Source organism: Henckelia pumila, chromosome 4 (genome assembly GCF_033568475.1).
Source record: "Henckelia pumila isolate YLH828 chromosome 4, ASM3356847v2, whole genome shotgun sequence".
NCBI lineage: Eukaryota > Viridiplantae > Streptophyta > Magnoliopsida > Lamiales > Gesneriaceae > Henckelia > Henckelia pumila.
Genome location: NC_133123.1, coordinates 113,398,991 through 113,418,880, shown reverse-complemented (window position 1 = coordinate 113,418,880; position 19,890 = coordinate 113,398,991). Strand labels below are relative to the sequence as shown.

The following is a 19,890-nucleotide window of genomic DNA, read 5'->3' as shown; positions in this document are numbered from 1 at the left end:
GCGCTGGGACCCACCAAAGCGGCCCGCGTCACCCAGATCGCACGTTCACGTCGTGTGATTCAGTGTATTCCATCTTTTCTATCCGTGGATTGGACTGAAAGAGTCAGAAATAGGACGGAGAGGAATCGGAAGAACAAGAAGTACGAGTAAGAAAAAAAGAAATTAATGAAAAAGAGGTGCAACACGAGGACTTCCCAGGGGATCACCCATCCTAGTCATGCTCTCGCCCAAGCACGCTTAGGTGCGGAGTTCTGATGGGATCCGTTGCATTAGTGCTGGTATGATCGCACCCAACAATAAACGAATTCTTTATTGTTTTGTCTCTCGAATTGCGGATTGGAGGAACAGGAGCTGCAGTTTCAAACGGACAAAACTTTCGATATGCTGAGAGTTACGGGAGCTTCAGCCTACTCACGCGAAACTCTTCTCGATACCTACAGCGCGTATCTCGGTCTAAGAGACGGAGCAGCTTAAATTCAAACCCGAAGATGGTCTTTGGAGGCATTTTTCCCATAGGGCATGATGGGACCCACCAAAGTGGCCCGCGTCACCCAGATCGCACGTTCACGTCGTGTGATTCAGTCTATTGCATCTTTTTTATCCGAGGATTGGACTGAAAGATTCGGAAATAGGACGAAGAGGAATCGGAAGAACAAGATGTACGAGTAAGAAAAAAAAGAAACTAATAAAAAAAGGGGTGCAACACGAGGACTTCCTAGGGGGTCACCCATCCTAGTACTGCTCTTGCCCAAGCAAGAATAACTTCGGTGTTTTTTTGGGATCCGGTGGATTAGTGCTGCTATGATCGCACCCAACAGTGAATGAATTCTTTATTTTTTTGTCTCTCGAATTGCGGATCGGAGGAACAGGAGCTGCAGTTTCAAACGGACATAAATTTCGATCGGCTAAGAGTTACTGGAGCTTCAGCCTGCTCACGCGAAGCTCCACTCGATAACTATAGTGCGTATCTCGGTTAAAGAGACGGAGACGCTCAAATTCCAAAACGGAGATGGTCTTTCGGGGCATTTTTCCCGTATGTCGCGCAGGACCCACCGAAGCGGCCTGCGTCACCCAGATCGCACGTTCACATCATATGATTCAGTCTTAGGACGGCGAGATTTCGAAGAACAAGAAGTACGAGTAGGAAAAAAAGAAATTAATGAAAAAAGGGGTGCAACACGAGGACTTCCCAGGGGTTACCCATAATAGTACTGCTCTTGCCCAAGCACGCTTAACTTCGGAGTTCTGATGGGATCCGATGCATTAGTGCTGGTATGATCGCACCCAACAGTGAATGAATTCTTTATTGTTTTGTCTCTCGAATTGCGGATCGGAGGAACAGGAGCTGCATTTTCAAACGGACATAACTTTCGATCGGCTAAGAGTTACAGGTGCTTCAGCCTGCTCACGCGAAGCTCCTCTCGATACCTACAGCAAGTATCTCGGTCTAGGAGACGGAGACACTCAAATTACAACCCGAAGATGATCTTTCGGGGCGTTTTTTCTCGAAGGGCGCGCTGGGATCCACCGAAGCGGCCCACGTCACCTAGATCACACGTTCACGTCGTGTGATTAAGTCTATTGCATCTTTTCTATCCGCGGATTAGACTGAAAGAGTCGGAAATAGGATGCCGAGGAATCGGAAAAACAAGAAGTACGAGTAAGAAAAAAAGAAATTAATGAAAAAGGGGTGCAACACGAGGACTTCTAAGGAGGTCACCCATCCTAGTACTGCTACTGCCCAAGCACGCCTAAATTCGGAGTTCTGATGGGATCCGGTGCATTGGTACTGGTATGATCGCACCCAATAGTGAATGAATTCTTTATTGTTTTGTCTATCGAATTGCGGATCGGAGGAACAGGAGCTGCAGTTTCAAACGGACATAACTTTCGATCAACTGAGAGTTACGGGAGCTTCATTTTGCTAACGCGAAGCTCTTCTCGGTACCTACAGTGCGTATCTCGGTCTAAGAGATGGAGAAGCTCAAATTCAAACCCGAAGATTGTCTTTGGGGGCATTTTTCCCGTAGGGCACGCTGGGACCCATCGAAGTGGCCCGCGTCACCCAGATCGCACGTTCACGTCCTGTGATTAAGTCTATTGCATCTTTTCTATCCGCGGATTGGACTGAAAGATTCGGAAATAAGATGAAGAGGAATCGGAAGAACAAGATGTACGAGTAAGAAAAAAAGAAACTAATAAAAAAAGGGGTGCAACACGAGGACTTCCCAGGGGGTCACCTATCCTAGTACTTCTCTTGCCCAAGCACGCATAACTTCAGAGTTCTGATGGGATTCGGTGCATTAGTGCTGGTATGATCGCACCCAAAAATGAATGAATTCTTTCTTTTTTTGTCTCTCGAATTGCAGATCGGAGGAACAGGAACTGCAGTTTCAAACGGACATAAATTTCGATCGGATGAAAGTTACTGGAGCTTCAGCCTGCTCACGCGAAGCTCCACTCGATACCTATAGTGCGTATCTCGGTTAAAGAGACAAAGACGCTCAAATTACAAAACAGATATAGTCTTTCGGGGCATTTTTCCCGTATGTCATGCTGGGACCCACCGAAGCGTCTCGCGTCACCCAGATCGCACGTTCACATCGTATGATTCAGTCTATTGCATCTTTTCTATCCACTGATTGTACTGAAAGAGTCGGAAATAGGACGGCGAGGAATCGAAAGAACTAGAAGTACGAGTAAGAAAAAAAGAAATTATTGAAAAAAAGGGTGCAACACGAGGACTTTATTGTTTCATCAAATTTCTGGTTCCAACTTCTTGATGCCTGTTTGAGACCATAGATCGATCTCTGAAGCTTACATACTTTATGCTCGCTTCCCATGGATGTGAATCCCTCGGGCTGCATCATATAGATCTCTTCCTTAATGTTTTCATTAAGGAATGCAGTCTTCACATCCATTTTCCATATCTCATAGTGATACCATGCAACAATGGCAATAAGGATTCTTATGGACTTGAACATTGCGACTGGTGAAAAAGTTTCATTATAGTCAACACCTTGTCTTTGAGTGTAACATTTTGCAACCAATCGTGCCTTGTAGGTCAGTACCTTACCATCAGGCCCAAACTTTCTCTTGTAGATCCATTTACACCCTATTGGAACTATTCCATCGGGAGGATCTACTAAAGACCAAACTTGGTTTGCATGCATCGAGTCTATTTCCGACTGCATAGCTTCAAGCCATAAGTTCGAATCAGCATCAGAAATTGCTTCCTTGAAGTTTCTCGGATCACATCCAATGTCGGGTTCACTTTGATCCCCTTCAAAAAGAAGACCATATCTAATAGGAGGCCTAGAAGTCCTCTCGGATCTTCTAATAATAGGCGTGTCTTGTGATGATTCTTGATGTATAGGATTTTTATTTTGTATCTCGGGTTTTTCTTGAATTTCTTCGAGTTCCATCATCTTGCCTTTCTTATCTAATAAGAACTCCTTCTCCAAGAAGGTGGCATTCCTTGAAACAAACACTTTTGTTTCAGTAGGATGATAGAAATAATATCCGATTGAATTCTTCGGATACCCTACAAAATAACATAAGGTGGATCGACTATCCAACTTATCTCCCACTGTCTGCTTTACGTAAGCAAGACATCCCCAAATCCTCAAGTACGAATACTTAGGAGCTTTGCCATTTCATAACTCGTATGGTGTTTTGTCCACTGCTTTAGTGTGGATGTTGTTCAACGACAATACCACCGTTTCAAGAGCATAGCCCCAAAACGAAGGTGGGAGCTCAGTGAAGCTCATCATAGATCGAACCATGTCCAACAAGGTTCGATTGCGACGCTCCGAAACACCATTCAGCTGAGGTGTCATAGGAGGAGTCTACTGAGAGAGAATCCCATTCTCTTTTAGATAATCCAAGAACTCGGTACTTAAGTATTCTCCACCTCGATCTGATCGAAGTGCTTTAATACTATTACCTAGTTTGTTTTCTACTTCAGCCTTGAATTCTTTGAGATTTTCAAATGATTCAGACTTATATTTCATCAAATATAAGTACCCATACCTAGAATAATCATCAGTAAAGGTAATGAAGTAGGTGTGACCAAATTTTGTACCAATACTAAATGGTCCGCAAATATCTGTATGGATCAAATCCAATAGATTTTGACTACGCTCAGGTTTTCCTTTGAAAGGAGATTTAGTCATTTTTCCTTTCAGGCAGTACTCACAAGTAGGTAGAGAGTTAATATCAGACATATCAAACATGCCCTCTCCCAATAGCTTGTTCATCCTCCTTGAGGAAACATGACCTAGCCTAGCATGCCAAAGGTTTGCCGGGTTTTGATTATCAATTTTCCTTTTATTTGTTGTTACCGATTTATCAACATAATTAATTGGAACGTCTTTTAATTTTAAGTTATATAGATCGTTTTCAAGTTGTCCACATCCAATTAAACATTCATTCTTGTAAATATTGCAAATCTCATTCACAAAATTGCAAGAAAAACCATCTCTATCAAGCATAGAAATAGAAATAATGTTTTTAACCAAATCTGGCACATATAAAACATCTCTCAAAAATAACTTAAAATCATTCTTCAAAATTAAACAAATATCTCCCACAGCTTTGGCTTCAACTTGAGAACCATTTCCGAGCCTCAGCTGGGTCTCACCCATCCTAAGCTTGCGACTTCTTGTCATCACCTGCAAATCATTGCAAATGTGAGATCCACATCCGGTATCCAATACCCAAGAAGTAGTATTAAGTGAAACATTTATTCAATATAAAACATACCCTTCGCAGTTCGCAATTGCTCGAGATATTCCTTGCAGTTACGTTTCCAATTACCAGGTTTCTTGCAGTGATGGCAAACATCCTTGGATTTTTCCACGTTTGAAGCCTTTGTCTTGTTCTTCTTCTCGGGTCCGGTTTTCTTGGATGGGGCAGAACGTTTCTTACCCTTTGTACTTGTCCCCTTCTTAGCAGAAGAAGAGGAGCCCACCAAGAGAACCAGTTTATCCTTCTTTAAAGTGGCTTCATAAGTTACAAGCATATTGACCATCTCTTCAAGGGAGGCCTCTATCTTGTTCATATTGAAATTCACCACAAAACCGTCAAACGATGAAGAAAGAGAGAAAAGTAATAAGTCCACATTGAGTTCATGCTCCAATACCAGTTCAAGCGTTACCAACTTCTGAATGAGCCAAATCACGCGTACCCCATGATCACGGACCGAAGTCCCTTCACGCATGCGACACATCATTAACTCTTTTACAGTGGTGAACCTTTCAGCTCTCGATTGAGCCACAAAAAGTTCCTTGAGTTGTACGTGAATGCCAGCAGCATTCATGGTATCCTCAAATCGCCTCTGGAGTTCATCAGACATCAAAGCTTGCATATATAATTTGGCCTTGATATCATGGTCCCACCATTTATCAAGTTTGGCTAACTCTTCCGAACTTATATCAGCTGGTGCTTCCTTCGGAGGAGATTTTTCTAACACGTTGAACATCTTCTCCAAGGTCAAGACAATCTTCAACTTACGGAACCTTTCCGTATAGTTTGCGCCAGTTAGTTTGTTTTGTTCGAGAATAGAGAATAGTGGATTGCGCGAATTCATCTTAATGAAATACTGAAAAAAAAAAAGACAATAATCAGTGATTGTTTAATTAATTTACTAAGACATAAAATAAGGCGAGTTTAATTTTATAAATTACACTCCCACTATTTTAACGATTCCACCACCCTCTAGTGAAAACGAGAGAATTTTTTTCTTTAGTGGGAACATGGAGCCCAATTGACAAAACATGGTCCCGAATAATATCGGCCAACCATGCTCTTCAAAAGGTAGAGCCCAATTGTTTCCAAAACAATCCCCATGTTATTTACCTCATGTCCAATAAGGGCCCAATAATATGACGCCGTTTATTGTCACATGTCAAGATGACCCATCAATATTAAGTTGTGATGGACGGTCGCCATGTGGATCTCCAATAATATGAGCCAATCCCATGGGAGTTCCACCCAACTTACAACATGTGTCGATCCAATGTACAGCTTTTCGACGAACGAGCCCCCCAATAATATTAGTCGGACCATGCCCACGGGTAGCATCTCATGCATTAATCGTTGATGGAAGGAAGGAACATTTAAACAATATTTAAATTCCCTTTTGTTAATCTTGATATCAATTTTAAATAAAATTTAAAATGAGGGATTTTAATTTTGAAAAGGTTTGTCTCATCATTCAAAATTTAGTATGCTTGCGGGATTCATACAATTTAGTCTAAACATGCATACAACAATAATATCATATATTATATTTTAGGATGATTGATTCCATTACTAATTGACCCGTGGTTGCCAATCACGAGTCTAAGTCCAATCCTAGGTGATATGCAAGTATGCAATGCAATCCTATTTCATTGTTCTTTCAATTTACATTTCTTCAGTCTTTATCATTGCTTGCTGGGCCCACCTCCATCTTCAAAATCTCCCACAATTTCTAGTGAATTTACAATAAATTACTATGACAAATAAAGGGATACATTATAGGGGTGGGAACGGGCCATAAACCAGGCCCACTTTTACTACAAATGATAAAATCAAATTGGGCCATAAACGAGGACCATTAATAAAATCCAACAATCAATAATAAAGCCAAATGTAAACAACCTAACATACACCTATAACATTGGTCATGACAATCGATCATCCTTATCCAATATTTAATTCAAAATTAATTCATTGGATAACATGCAATGACAATAAAATTTAAATAGATAAAATCATATTTCATACATAAAATCTTATTTTATATATAAAATCATATTTTATCTAGTTTATCCATAAAATCATATTTTACATATAAAATTCAATTTTATACATAAAATCATATTTTCTTATCAATTGTACCAAAATTAATAATTTAAGATTTAATTTATTGGATTAAATTTATAAATTTCCAAAATTCAAAATTTATCCAAAAATTAATTTTCTTAAAAATTTTGGGCTCAAACAATTTTGACCCATTGCCTCGTGGACCAACTGAAACAATTTTCAATCGGGCCAAAAACTGAGCCCAATAACAATTAGCGGGCTGAAATTCAAAATTTCAAAAAAAATAAAATTTTAATTTTTCTGGGCTGCCCGGGACGATCCCGGGAAGTCCCCGACAATCGGGCCGGGGGCCCAGCTGCGCGCTGGGCTGCTAGCGCGCAGCGTGCTGCGCGCAGACACTCTGCGCGCAGGGCAGCAGGCAGCCCCCCGAAAACTTAAATTTTTTTTTTTTCGTTTTATTTTTCTGAAAAATCGAGGCTTGTACAATTGAACAATATTTTAATCGTAAAATCAGAGAACAACCTGGCTCTGATACCACTGTTGGAACACAGTCGTTCTCCGGATAAAAAAAAAGTGATACTCGTTGCAGCGGATGTTTTAAAATTTTGTATGGAACAATTCCATATCATGGGTATCAAATTCCTACGATTAAAATTGATAACATAAAATTTAAACAATGTAAATTTTACCTTAAAATCTCGAAGCGAGATTATGGACACCAACAGATTAATCTGCTCTTGTTGTATATCCCAGGAACTGATGAACGAACAATTCTTCAATCAGGTTCACGAACAGAAATTTAATCTCTCTGACAGACTGCACTAGAAAGTCTATCAGAAGTTTCTACGATGAGATATAACAGATATGATCTGTTAAATCAGTCTACAAATTCAAAAATTCACAACTTGAATTTTCGAAAACTGTGAGAGAGGGGGATGGGTCGGCCGAATCCTTTGAGAGAATGCTCTCTAGGGTTTCGAAATTTTTGACCTGTGTTGTGTCAAATTTTGTACTGCAATAACTTATTTATAATGTGGGCTGCTAACAGCTTAGGGCCCATTAGTCATAAGTTCAAGCCTGACAAGCTAAGCCCGCATGTTCAGAAATTAATATAAAATTCATCGTGACTCAGATTGACAAACCAATTTCACCAATGTGCACAGAAACCATTTTTGCATCTTTTAAAGTCAAGACAAATTTTCTGAATCCGAATTCAGTGGTTTCCAAAAATGTCCATCAATATGTCATTTTAGGAAATCTTACTCCCTCTACTTTTAAATAAGAAGTCCTACTTCTTTATCCACTAAATTTAACTCTTTAAATTTAATTATCTCAACGGGGATTTAAAAATCCATTACTTGTGTGACCCTCAATGGTTCAGAAATACAGCTAGCCGTGGGCTCACAACTCCTTGTGACTCGGAACAACAATTTCCGACTTGCCCATCGAATCATGGTTAGAGTGTCTAGCAACATCGCCCCATGATTCCATAGGTATCACTGATAGTGCCTGCAAGAACCAGTACATTTTGGTTAGCGTACAGTACGGTCCCTTCATCCATATATCCCGATCGAATCAACAACCATTGGTACAACGAGAGTCGTTCGAGATTCGATAACTATGCAATGCATCTTGAAGATTAAATAGTGACATCGCATGTGCTACTAGGAAACCAAGAACCTAAAACACATCATGTACTCTGGCCAGAGATTCGTCACACTAATATCTCCTCAGATTGCATAGGATATCCACACTCGCAAGTGTGCGGTGAATCCTTGACAACAAAGCATCGACTCCTATATGTGTCGTAACTGTACCCAATCCCGACACCTAATGACCCTAATAGAGTCGGTAAACGAGTCAAAGCACAGTACTAGCATATATAGTCTCAATGATGTTTCAAGTAATAAGGACTAATGGTGTACAACCAAAACCGCGGACTATATCCACTCGATAAGTGATAACCACTTGGAAAGTCCGAATAGGGTAGTTCGATCATTCATCATATGAATATCCATTTGCATGCTTTGAACATCTCTATGTTCCATACCAATGAAACATGGTACTCGGCATCGCAAATGCTAGTCTCAATCTCGAGCGATCCTTATCCTTATTTGTGGACGGCTCAATTGACTAAGAACTTTTTAGAATATACAGTGAACATAAGATGTGTTTCATGACAGTGATCTCTCTATATTCACTATCTCATCTTACTTTAGTATATTCAAGGTCTTTATCAAAATAGCAATAGTATATCATTATATAATAATAAGATAAAGTGAACTCCATTTAAAGAACGTATATTATATTAAACAAAGATTATTTACAAAAAAAGACTCTCAAAGCCCTTAGCCACAAGTTGGCTAACGGGGCATCAACTCTTTCAAGATCTACTATTGGAACTAAATGGGTGTTTAGGAATAAACTTGATGAGCATGGTACTATCACTAGAAATAAAGCTAGACTTGTAGCAAAAGGATATAGTCAAGAAGAAGACATAGATTATGATAAAACTTATATGCCTGTTGCTAGACTAGAATCTATTCGCATGCTACTTGCTTTTGCTTGCTCTATAAATTTTAAGTTATTTCAAATGGATGTCAAAAGTGCATTTCACAATGGCGAATTGAAAGAGGAGGTTTACATTGAGCAACCTGATGGCTTTGTTGATGCTTTACTGCCTGATCATGTGTATAGATTAAAAAAGCTTTGTATGGATTGAAACAAGCTCTTAGAGCTTGGTATGATAAACTGTCTACTTTCTTGCTTTCAAATGGTTTTTTAAGAGGAAAGATCGACATTACTTTATTCACCAAGAATATCAAAAATGATCTTTTGATTGTGAAAATTTATGTTGATGATATAATATTTGGTTCTACTGACGAATCTCTTTGTCAAGATTTCTCCAAGCTTATGCAGGAACACTTTGAGATGAGCATGATGGGTAACTATTTCCTCGGATTGCAAATCAAACAGTGCAAGGATGGGTTCTTTGTGAACCAAAGCAAATACATCAAGGAGATTCTAAAGAAGTTTGGGATGGAGAACACAAAATCATCATCTACACCGATGAGCACAGCAATCAAATTCGACAAGGATGAAAATGGTAAAAATGTAGATCAATCTTCATTTCGTAGTATGATTGGCTCCTTATTATATGCTACTGCTAGTAGACCGGACATTATATTTAGTGTTTGCTTGTGTGCACGATTTCAATTATGTCCAAAGGAATCACATTTGTTCGCCTTAAAACGCATTTTCAAATATCTTTCAAATAGTCCAAATCTCGGCTTGTGGTATTCGAAAAATTCTTTCTTTGATTTAAAAGCCTACTGTGATGCCGACTTTGGTGGATATAAGGTGGATAGGAAAAGCACTAGTGGAACCTGTTTCTTTTTAGGAAACTGTTTAGTTTTTTGGTTTTCCAAAAAGCAAAATTGTGTTGTGTTGTCAACGACCGAAGCCGAATATATGGCTGCTGATAGTTGTTGTGCGCAAATTCTTTGGATAAAGCATCAATTGCTTGACTATGGTGTATCTTTTTCAAAAATCCCTATTTTCTGTGACAACACTAGCGCCATATGTCTTACAAAGAATCCGATTCAACATTCGCGCACCAAACATATTGACATTCGTCATCATTTTATTCGTGACCACATCGAACAAAATGAAGTTGAACTTCAATATGTTGACACATCAAATCAAATTGCTGATATTTTTACAAAACCACAATATGAAAATACTTTTATTCGTTTGCGTGGTGAACTTGGCATGATTGAGTTGTAATCGCTTGTAGACATAAGTTAAATTTAATGTCATATTAAGGAGGATCTTAATATTAAAATTTGAGCAAATTAATGTTGGATAATACAAATTAATTGTATTTTTTCAATATTATAAAGCTCACATTTTTATATGGTTTATCTTCTTAAGATTTAATTTGCAAAATTTAAAATTAAAGAGTCAAAAAATCGCATTTTTACCTCAGGTGGATCGGAACCACCGATTCTGGATCGTAACCATCGATTCCGGATCGGAAACACCGATTGAGAATCGGAACCTCCGATCCCTATCCCGCCATTTCCTATTCTACGCGGTAATTTTTCCCTCCAAGACATAGATCGGAACCTCCGATCACAAATCGGAACTTCCGATCCACATCTTATCCGGCTTTTTGAATTATTTTCCCCGCCTTAAAATTAATTACCGTTTCAGGATCGGAACGTCCAAAGAACGTTTGGAGCTTCCGATCGACACGTGTCTTGATTTAAGTCGACCGCACGATCGGAACGTCCGATCGCAGATCGGAGTTTCCGATCGATTCCATCCCTATAAATATCAGATCGCTCATTCCGATTTTTCACACCTAGAAATCATCTTCTCTTCTCCCTTTAATCCGATCCAAACCTCTCTAAATGGCATCCAAACGCCGTCGTGCTTTAGCCACTACAAGCCAAGCCTAATTGATAGTTGTGTTTTTGTTGCATTTATTAGTGTCATTTTTGTTGTTGTTTTGCATTAGTTGCATGTTTTATTTTAGCATTTTGTTCGTTTTGCATTTTCAGTGTTTGCATGATGGGATTCTTGTTTTTATGGTTAGGTCGCTTATTTTGCGGACTAAGAAGGAACCTCGGAGGAACGGAAGTTTGAAGCAAAGGAAAGGCCGGGAATTTTCTGGAAATTATCTCTCGCTCGATCCGCAGAATGTTGCAGATCGAACGAGACCCATTTTCCGCAAGACAGAAAGCAGCTGCAATTTTCTCTCGCTCGATCCGCAGAATGTTGCAGATCGAGCGAGAGCCATGTTTCGGGAAAAAATTATATTTTTGGAAACTTTGTTAATTTAGTTCCTAGCCTTTATTAGACTATTATTCCGTTTTTATTTTTTTTATCAGATGTTTTTGGAGAGATTGGAGGCTAGGTTTTCTTCTTCTATTGGGAATTAGAGTTTTCTGAATTTTTCTTTGATTTTTATGAATTTTGCTATGAATAGTTGTAGCTAAACTCTTTTACTTGGTTGAGGGAGACGAAACCTTGTTATATTTCATTCATGAGATTTGATTCCTAGTGTTCAATCTTTATTAAGTATCAATTTTTGACCTGTTTTATTTTAAGTTTGTATGCGAGATTTTAGGATTGGCCGTCTTAGGATTTTGTATTGCAAGCGATAGCTAAATTAGAGTTCAAATCCGTAATTATTTGAATAAACTAATTTGCGAAGCAACTACGTGTGATAATTTCTGCTGTTGAACTTATTATTTCGTAGGGTCAATTATTGGATAGGCTAAATACAATCGCTGGTATTGTGTTTTCTAGTTTCGTCAGTTTTACTAGTTTAAATGCTACCGTGGATTTAAATCTAGATTGCTATTATCGGGTTGGTTCGTTGGTAAGGGTTAATTAAGAATGCTGTTTTCTAATTAACTAAAATTACGGTGAAACAGGAATTGAATTTTCAATGACGAATATTTAATAAGATTGATTATTTTTAGAGAATCAATGATTGAATGAATGAATAACAATGATGTAGTCGACCGATACCAAGTCTCGTCTCCTATTGAATTTGTCCAGTCTTTTATTTAATTTTGCATGCTAGTGAATTTTTAATTGCTTAAATTTCTTAGTAGTTAATCCAAACTTGAAAACCCCCTATTTTATTTATTTAGAACACTTTGAATTTACCTTTCCTCGTGGGAACGATCCCTACTCACACTACTACATTTTTAGTGATTATCTGCTTGAGTAGGGTAATTTGGGCGTGACATGATAAGCGCTTCCAAATTTGGCGCCGTTGCCGGGGAACGGTTTTAATTTATTGTGTTATTTTTCTTTTTGTTTTTATTTGTTTAAACTCACTCTCTTGTCTTTTCTTTGTTTCTAGTTTCTCTTGTTCATGCTTTCAGGTGATCTTGCTGAAGAAGGTTTTTTCTACGATCCGGAGATCGAAAGAACTCTGCATAGGCGAAGGCGAGAACTCCGTAGGCACCAAAAAGAAGCTGCTGCTCGAGCTGCTTTTCCTGAGAACGAAGAGATGGCTGCGAATGCGAACCAGAGTCTTAGACAATTGGGCACTCCTGATGCCAATCAACAACCCTTATGCATTACTTTCCCTACTTTGGAAAATAATGCTACTTTTGAACTCAAATCTGGTTTAATTCACTTACTACCTGCTTTTCATGGTCTTGTAGGTGAGGATCCCAATAAACACTTGATGGAGTTTCATGTGGTCTGCACGAGTATGAAACCCCATGGAGTAACAGAGGAACAAATTCAGCTGAGAGCCTTTTCTTTCTCTTTGAAGAGTGCTGCTAAGGATTGGTTATACTACTTACCCTCAGGCTCTATCACTACTTGGACAGAGATGAAAATAACCTTCCTGGAAAAATATTTTCCAACCTCTAGAGCTGCAAATATCCGGAAGGAAATCTATGGGATCAAACAATATTCAGGAGAATCACTGCATGAATATTGGAGCGATTCAAGAAGCTTTGTGCTAGCTGTCCGCAAAACCAGATAAGTGAGAACCAATTAATTCAATTATGCTATGAAGGTTTGTTGCCTCATGACAGAAGCATGCTGGATGCGGCTAGTGGAGGAGTGTTCATGGACAAAACACCGGTGCAAACGAGGAACTTACTTGAGAATATGGCTGCCAATTCTCAACAATTTGGCACCATCAGGAACGAGCATCCACCAAGGAAAAACAACGAGGTAAATGTCTCTTCCCTTGAACAACAATTAATTGAATTAACCACTCTTGTGAGTCAGATGGCTGTAGGGAATGGACAGACTGCGAAGACATGTGGCATTTGCGCTGCAATAGGACACGCCACTGATATGTGTCCTACACTTCAAGAGGATTCAGTTGAACAGGTAAACGCTACTGGAGGATTTCCTGGACAACCACAGAGGAATTATGATCCGTATTCCAACACATTCAATCCTGGTTGGAAGGATCATCCAAATCTAAGATATGGGAATCCTCAAGCAAGTCAATCGGGGCCTCAAGCACCACCACATAATCAAACATATAGGCCGCCGTATCCTCAACAGCAACAGCAGAGACCTCAGATACCAACTCCAGGTGAGTTTCTCGAAAATTAGTTAAGGATCTTGCAACTAAAACTGCATCTTTTCAACAGGATACCATGGTAAGTATTCAAAACTTGAGTACCCAGATGGGACAACTAGCCACTGCCATCAACAAGTTAGAAGCACAGCACTCAAACGCTCTGCCATCTCAAACTGTGGTGAACCCAAGGGAGAATGCAAGTGCGATAACTTTAAGGAATGGGAAGGAGTTGAAAATGAAGGAGAAAGAAGTTGAGATTGAGCACAAAGAGAAGCTAAAAGAAGAAGAAGAGCAAAAGGTAAGTGAGGAAAAATCATCCAAGGATGATTCGCCAAGAGGTAAATTTCCCCCTTTATCTGAATATAAGCCTGTTGCCCTTTTTCCCTTAGCACTTAAGGATTCTAGAAAAGGTGAGGGGATTAAAGAACTATATGAAACTTTTCGTAGATGTGAGGTTAATATTCCATTGCTAGATGTCATTAAGCAGGTACCTCGATACGCGAAGTTTTTGAAGGAATTGTGCACAGCAAAGAGGAAGCAGACATTGAAGGGATGCCAGAAAGTGGAACTTGGTGAGAAAGTATCTGCTGTGATCCAACGGAAACTACCTGCAAAATGTAAGGATCCAGGTATGTTTTCTATCCCATGCACCATAGGGAATGTTCGACTTGAGAAGGCCATGCTAGATCTAGGAGCATCAATTAATGTTATGCCTTATTCTATATATGCATCCTTGAAACTTGGCCCACTGAACAAAACTGGGATTGTTATTCAGTTAGCTGACAGGTCGAATGCATATCCTAGGGGAGTCGTTGAAGATGTGTTGGTGCAAGTTAATGAATTAGTGTTCCCCGCATATTTTTATGTGCTAGATATGGAAAACGGTGATCATAATAGTCCTATTTTGTTAGGGAGACCGTTTTTGAAAACATCCATGACGAAAATTGATGTTCACAGTGGCACACTTACTATGGAATTCGATGGCGAGGTTGTAAAATTTAATATTTATGATGCTATGAAATTTCCTGATAGCGATGATTGTGTGTTTTCTGTTGATATTGTGGGTTTCTTGGCACAAGAGTATTGTGAGCATGCAGGAAAAGATGATCTAGAGGTGGCTATTACAGCACCCATTATGCAGACGGAAGAGGGTATTCGATACAATCAAGAAGTGGAAGAGATTGAGAAACTTCTGAATAGTTTGCCTGAGCTACCTCAGTCAGGTAATGTCTCTTACTTAGCTTTGCCAGTTTCTAATACTAGGCGTCTTCCATCTGTTTTGCAGGCACCCGAGGTCGAATTGAAGACACTTCTAAACCATCTAAAGTATGTTTTCCTTGGCAAAGGGGAAACATTACCGGTTATCATCTCCAACAGTTTGGAAGTTAATCAAGAGGAGCAATTAATCAAGGTGTTGCAAGAGCACAAGACTGTTATTGGATGGACCATAGCAGACATTAAAGGAATTAGCCCCTCCACATGCATGCATCGAATTTTGATGGAGGAAGGAGCGAATCCCTCACGCCAGCCGCAGCGCAAACTAAATCCACCGATGATGGAAGTGGTAAAGGCGGAAATTCTGAAGTTACTTGAAGTTGGGGTCATCTACTTAATTTCTGATAGTCAGTGGGTCAGTCCGGTACAAGTGGTACCCAAGAAAACCGGAATCACCATTGTGAAGAATAAGGATGACGAGATGGTTCCCACCCGCATTCAAAATGGGTGGAGGGTTTGTATTGACTATAGAAAGCTGAACGCCGGAACTCAAAAGGACCACTTTCCTTTACCCTTTATTGATCAAATGATTGAAAGGTTAGCGTGTCATCCTTACTATTGTTTTCTTGATGGATATTCTGGTTATTTTAAGATTGCTATCGCGCCAAAAGATCAGGAGAAGACGACGTTCACATGCCCGTTTGGCACTTTTGCTTATCGACGGATGCCTTTTGGACTTTGCAATGCACCGACCACTTTCCAACGGTGTATGGTTAGTATCTTTTCAGATTTTATTGAGCATATCTTAGAAGTTTTTATGGATGACTTCACTATCTATGGTGATTCCTTTGAAAACTGTCTATCTAACCTTGCACTTGTCCTTAAGAGGTGTGTCTAAACCAACCTCGTTTTGAATTCTAAAAAATGTCATTTTATGGTTGGCCAAGGTGTGGTTTTGGGTCATGTTGTGTCATCAAAAGGAATAGAGGTAGATAGAGCTAAAATTGATATCATTCAATCTCTACCTTACCCCACATGTGTGCGGGAAGTGCGTTCTTTTCTTGGCCATGCAGGTTTTTACAGGAGGTACATTCAAGATTTTGCCAAGATCGCATCCCCCATGTGCAAGCTATTACAAAAGGACGTGTCATTTGAGTTTGATGAGTCATGCAAGTCATCCTTTGACAAATTGAAGAACTCCTTGACATCTGCACCAATAATCCAACCACCGGATTGGAGCCAACCATTTGAGATCATGTGTGACGCCAGTGACTACGCCGTTGGCGCTGTTTTAGGCCAGAAAGTTGGGAAAGCATCGCATGCTATTTACTACGCTTCACGTATTTTGAATGATGCCCAACGAAATTATTCCACTACGGAAAAGGAGCTTCTCGCTGTTGTTTTTGCTTTAGATAAATTCCGCTCCTATTTACTTGGTACTAAAGTTATTGTGTATTCTGACCATGTAGCTCTTCGTTTTCTGATGGCGAAGAAAGAGGCAAAACCAAGGCTGATCCGATGGATATTACTGCTGAGTGAATTCGATATAGAAATCAAAGATAAAAGAGGGGCCGAAAATCAAGTTGCTGATCATTTGAGTCGTCTAGTTCATATTGATGAGGAGCTGAAATTGCATGACGAATTTCCGGATGAACAGCTGTTCTCGACAACCAACGAATTACCATGGTATGCAAACATTGTGAATTATTTAGTTACTAATGGTTTCCCCTCTGAATTTTCTAAGGCGCAAAAGGACAAAGTGAGAAGTGATGCGAAGTATTATGTGTGGGATGATCCATACTTGTGGAAGCACTGCGCTAATCAAGTTATATGACGATGCGTTCCCGCGAGCGAGGTAATCCCTATTCTCACATTTTGTCATTCTTATGCATGTGGTGACCACTTTGGGCCGAGAAGGACATCGAGAAAGGTGTTGGACAGCGGATTCTTCTGGCCCTCCTTATTTCAAGATGCTTACCTATTCTGTAAGTCGTGCGCCCAATGCCAAAAGACAGGTAACATCTCCCAACGAAAGGAGATGCCCCAACAACCTATTCTAGTTTCTAAAATCTTTGATGTTTGGGGCATCGACTTTATGGGACCCTTTCCAAATTCACATGGTTATATTTATATATTACTTGCTGTGGATTATGTCTCGAAGTGGGTGGAAGCTAAGGCCACCCGTACTGACGATTCTCAAGTTGTTGCAGAGTTTATCAAGCATCACATTTTCTCTAGGTTTGGTATTCCTAGAGCCCTCATCAGTGATAGAGGCACAGACTTCTGCAACCGAACCGTGGCGAGCCTACTGAATAAATACATGTGACGCACAGGATTTCCACGGCATATCATCCACAATCCACCGGTCAAGCTGAAGTATCCAACAGGGAAATCAAATCTATTCTAGAGAAGACCGTGAATCCTACGAGAAAGGATTGGAGCTTGCGATTGGATGATGCCTTGTGGGCATACAAAACCGCATTCAAGACACCGATTGGAATGTCTCCATATCGGTTGATTTTTGGGAAAGCATGTCATTTACTAGTGGAGTTGGAGCATCGAGCTTATTGGGCTATAAAAACTTTTAACATGCAGATAGATGAGAGTGGCGAGCACCGGAAGCTACAATTGCAAGAATTAGAAGAGATCCGGAATGATGCCTATGCTAGCTCAAAAATTTACAAGGACAAAACAAAGGCTTTCCATGATAAGATGATCTCTCGACGATACTTCGAAGTTGTTCAGAAAGTTTTGCTCTATCATTCACGACTTCGATTGTTTCCAGGTAAGTTACATTCGCGTTGGAATGGACCTTTTGTTGTCACTAACATCTTTCCTCATGGTGCAGTCGAAATTCAAAGTTTGGACACATCCAAAACATTTAAGGTGAATGGCCATCGGCTCAAGCACAACTATGAGGGAATCCAAGTGAACGTCGAAGTGGAAGAGCGTGATATCATTCTCGATGCCCCGCCTAATGTCGAATGAATCATGGCATGAAGTCGAGCTATAGACTGACTGCAAATTTAGCGCTGACTGGGAGGCAACCCAGTGTTTCTTTCCTTTTTACTTTTGCTCATTTTTTTTTATTTCTTCTGCTTTATTTAGTCTTATTTTATGTTTTTGTTGCTTCTTGTTTTATTATTATTTTTTTTTTTTCGAAATTTTGAAAAATCTAAAAATATTATTTTTTGTGTCTCGCTCGATCCGCAACATCTTGCGGATCGAGCGAGCGTGTTTTTGCTCGGGACAGTAAGGTATGCATTTTGGTCTCGCTCGATCCGCAACATCTTGCGGATCGAGCGAGCACACTTTTCGTCGGGACAGTAAGTTGGAAATTTTGTCTCGCTTGATCCGCAACATCTTGCGGATCGGGCGAGAGCTCTTTTTGCCTTAAATATCGCAGATTCTATCTTTCCTTTCTCTCTTTTCTTAATTCTTTCCTCTCTCCCTCTCGTTCATCCTCCCTACACCCCCTAATTCTTGCATCCAATTTCCTCTATTTTAATTCTTGATTCAATTTCTATCACAGGGATCTCTCGGAAGCACCGCTCTACCTCATTTGAACACTCTTCTCCGGTCTCCATCGTCGAAAAAAATTGCTTCACAGCCGGTTGAAAATATTGAGTTTGTTTTCTCTTCTTGGATTCTTTCCGTCAGGCCTTCTCCTATTAAGCGTATTCCGGACGTCGTGTTTTGTGGTTGCACTTGTATTCTTCAAGGAGTTGACGAATTCTTCTTCGCCCACAAGGTGTTCGACGAACTGCCCCTATCACTTCTACTCTCCACTCCTTACTCTTTATGGTCCCCAAATGCACCCGACAACAAAGCGAATCTTCTTCTCGGGCCGCTGATCGGGCTGCTGATCGTAATTATGCCGAGTTTGTCGGCCACTTTGTTAGTGAAGCCGCTCGTAATCGATACTTCGAAGCCAAGGTGAGTCGCTCCCCTATTCCTGAACGTGGCTTTGAGGAAAATTTGGCCTATCCCGAGATTTTCCATACTATTCATGACCGTGGGTGGACGAAATTCTGCGAGGACCCTGCACCAGCTGTAGTGCCGCTTGTACGGGAATTCTATGCCAATGCAGCTGAGCGCACAGATAGCAAGGCATTTGTACAGGGGAAATTGATCTCTTTTCTACCTCATGAGCTGAATGCCTTATTAGAAATACCGGAGGTGGATGACTCGCGCTACCAAAGCCTGCAAAACGGTCTGCATTTGACCGAATTACTTGATCAGTTGGCGTTTCCCGGCGCTACATGGGTCGGTCCCGCTTCTATACTGAGCTTCAAGGAGCGGTTCTTGCGTGTATTTCCTGCTACATGGTATGGCTTTGTGATTTGGCGTCTGATGTCGATTTTGCATTCTAGCGAAGTCAGTCTTGAACGCGCCACCATTCTTTATGCGCTGGAAGTCGGAGCCCCCATTAATGTGGGACGAGTTCTTCATAGTGAGATCCACAGGTCCATCCATAATATCACACTGGGTCTCTACTTCCCCATAATCATCTCCTGTTTATGCTTGAACGTCGGTGTTGCCGTTAGGAATGATGAAGAGTGGTTGTCACCTCAGCGACCACTCGACTCCGCTTTCATCGAAGCAAAGCGGGCACACCGTGTAAAGCACTTTATGAGGGATGGCCACTTCCAGCCACCGCAAGCTCCGTCAAGACAACCACCCCCTGCTCGATGATCTCAAGCTGACGCCATCCGCGAGCTTTTGGCTTTCTCCCAACATCAGGATGCCTACAACATGGTGGCGGCGCATAATGCACAGGCTTTGGATGCTTT

General features: G+C 40.4%; 3 non-coding genes and 2 pseudogenes across 3 annotated transcripts; all 5 read right to left on the bottom strand.

The window, feature by feature from the left end:
- Nucleotides 1–173: 173 nt before the first annotated feature.
- Nucleotides 174–292, bottom strand: LOC140869469 (5S ribosomal RNA; annotated as a pseudogene).
- A 402-nt stretch (nt 293–694) lies between these two features.
- LOC140869787 (5S ribosomal RNA) lies at nt 695–813 on the bottom strand (annotated as a pseudogene).
- Nucleotides 814–1,168: 355 nt separating this feature from the next.
- On the bottom strand, nt 1,169–1,286 carry LOC140868486 (5S ribosomal RNA). The gene has a single exon (XR_012145901.1). It is a non-coding gene; the product is annotated as a 5S ribosomal RNA (ribosomal RNA).
- A 401-nt stretch (nt 1,287–1,687) lies between these two features.
- LOC140869344 (5S ribosomal RNA) lies at nt 1,688–1,806 on the bottom strand. The gene has a single exon (XR_012146723.1). It is a non-coding gene; the product is annotated as a 5S ribosomal RNA (ribosomal RNA).
- Nucleotides 1,807–2,207: 401 nt separating this feature from the next.
- Nucleotides 2,208–2,326, bottom strand: LOC140868793 (5S ribosomal RNA). Its single transcript, XR_012146194.1, has one exon. It is a non-coding gene; the product is annotated as a 5S ribosomal RNA (ribosomal RNA).
- Nucleotides 2,327–19,890: the final 17,564 nt, after the last annotated feature.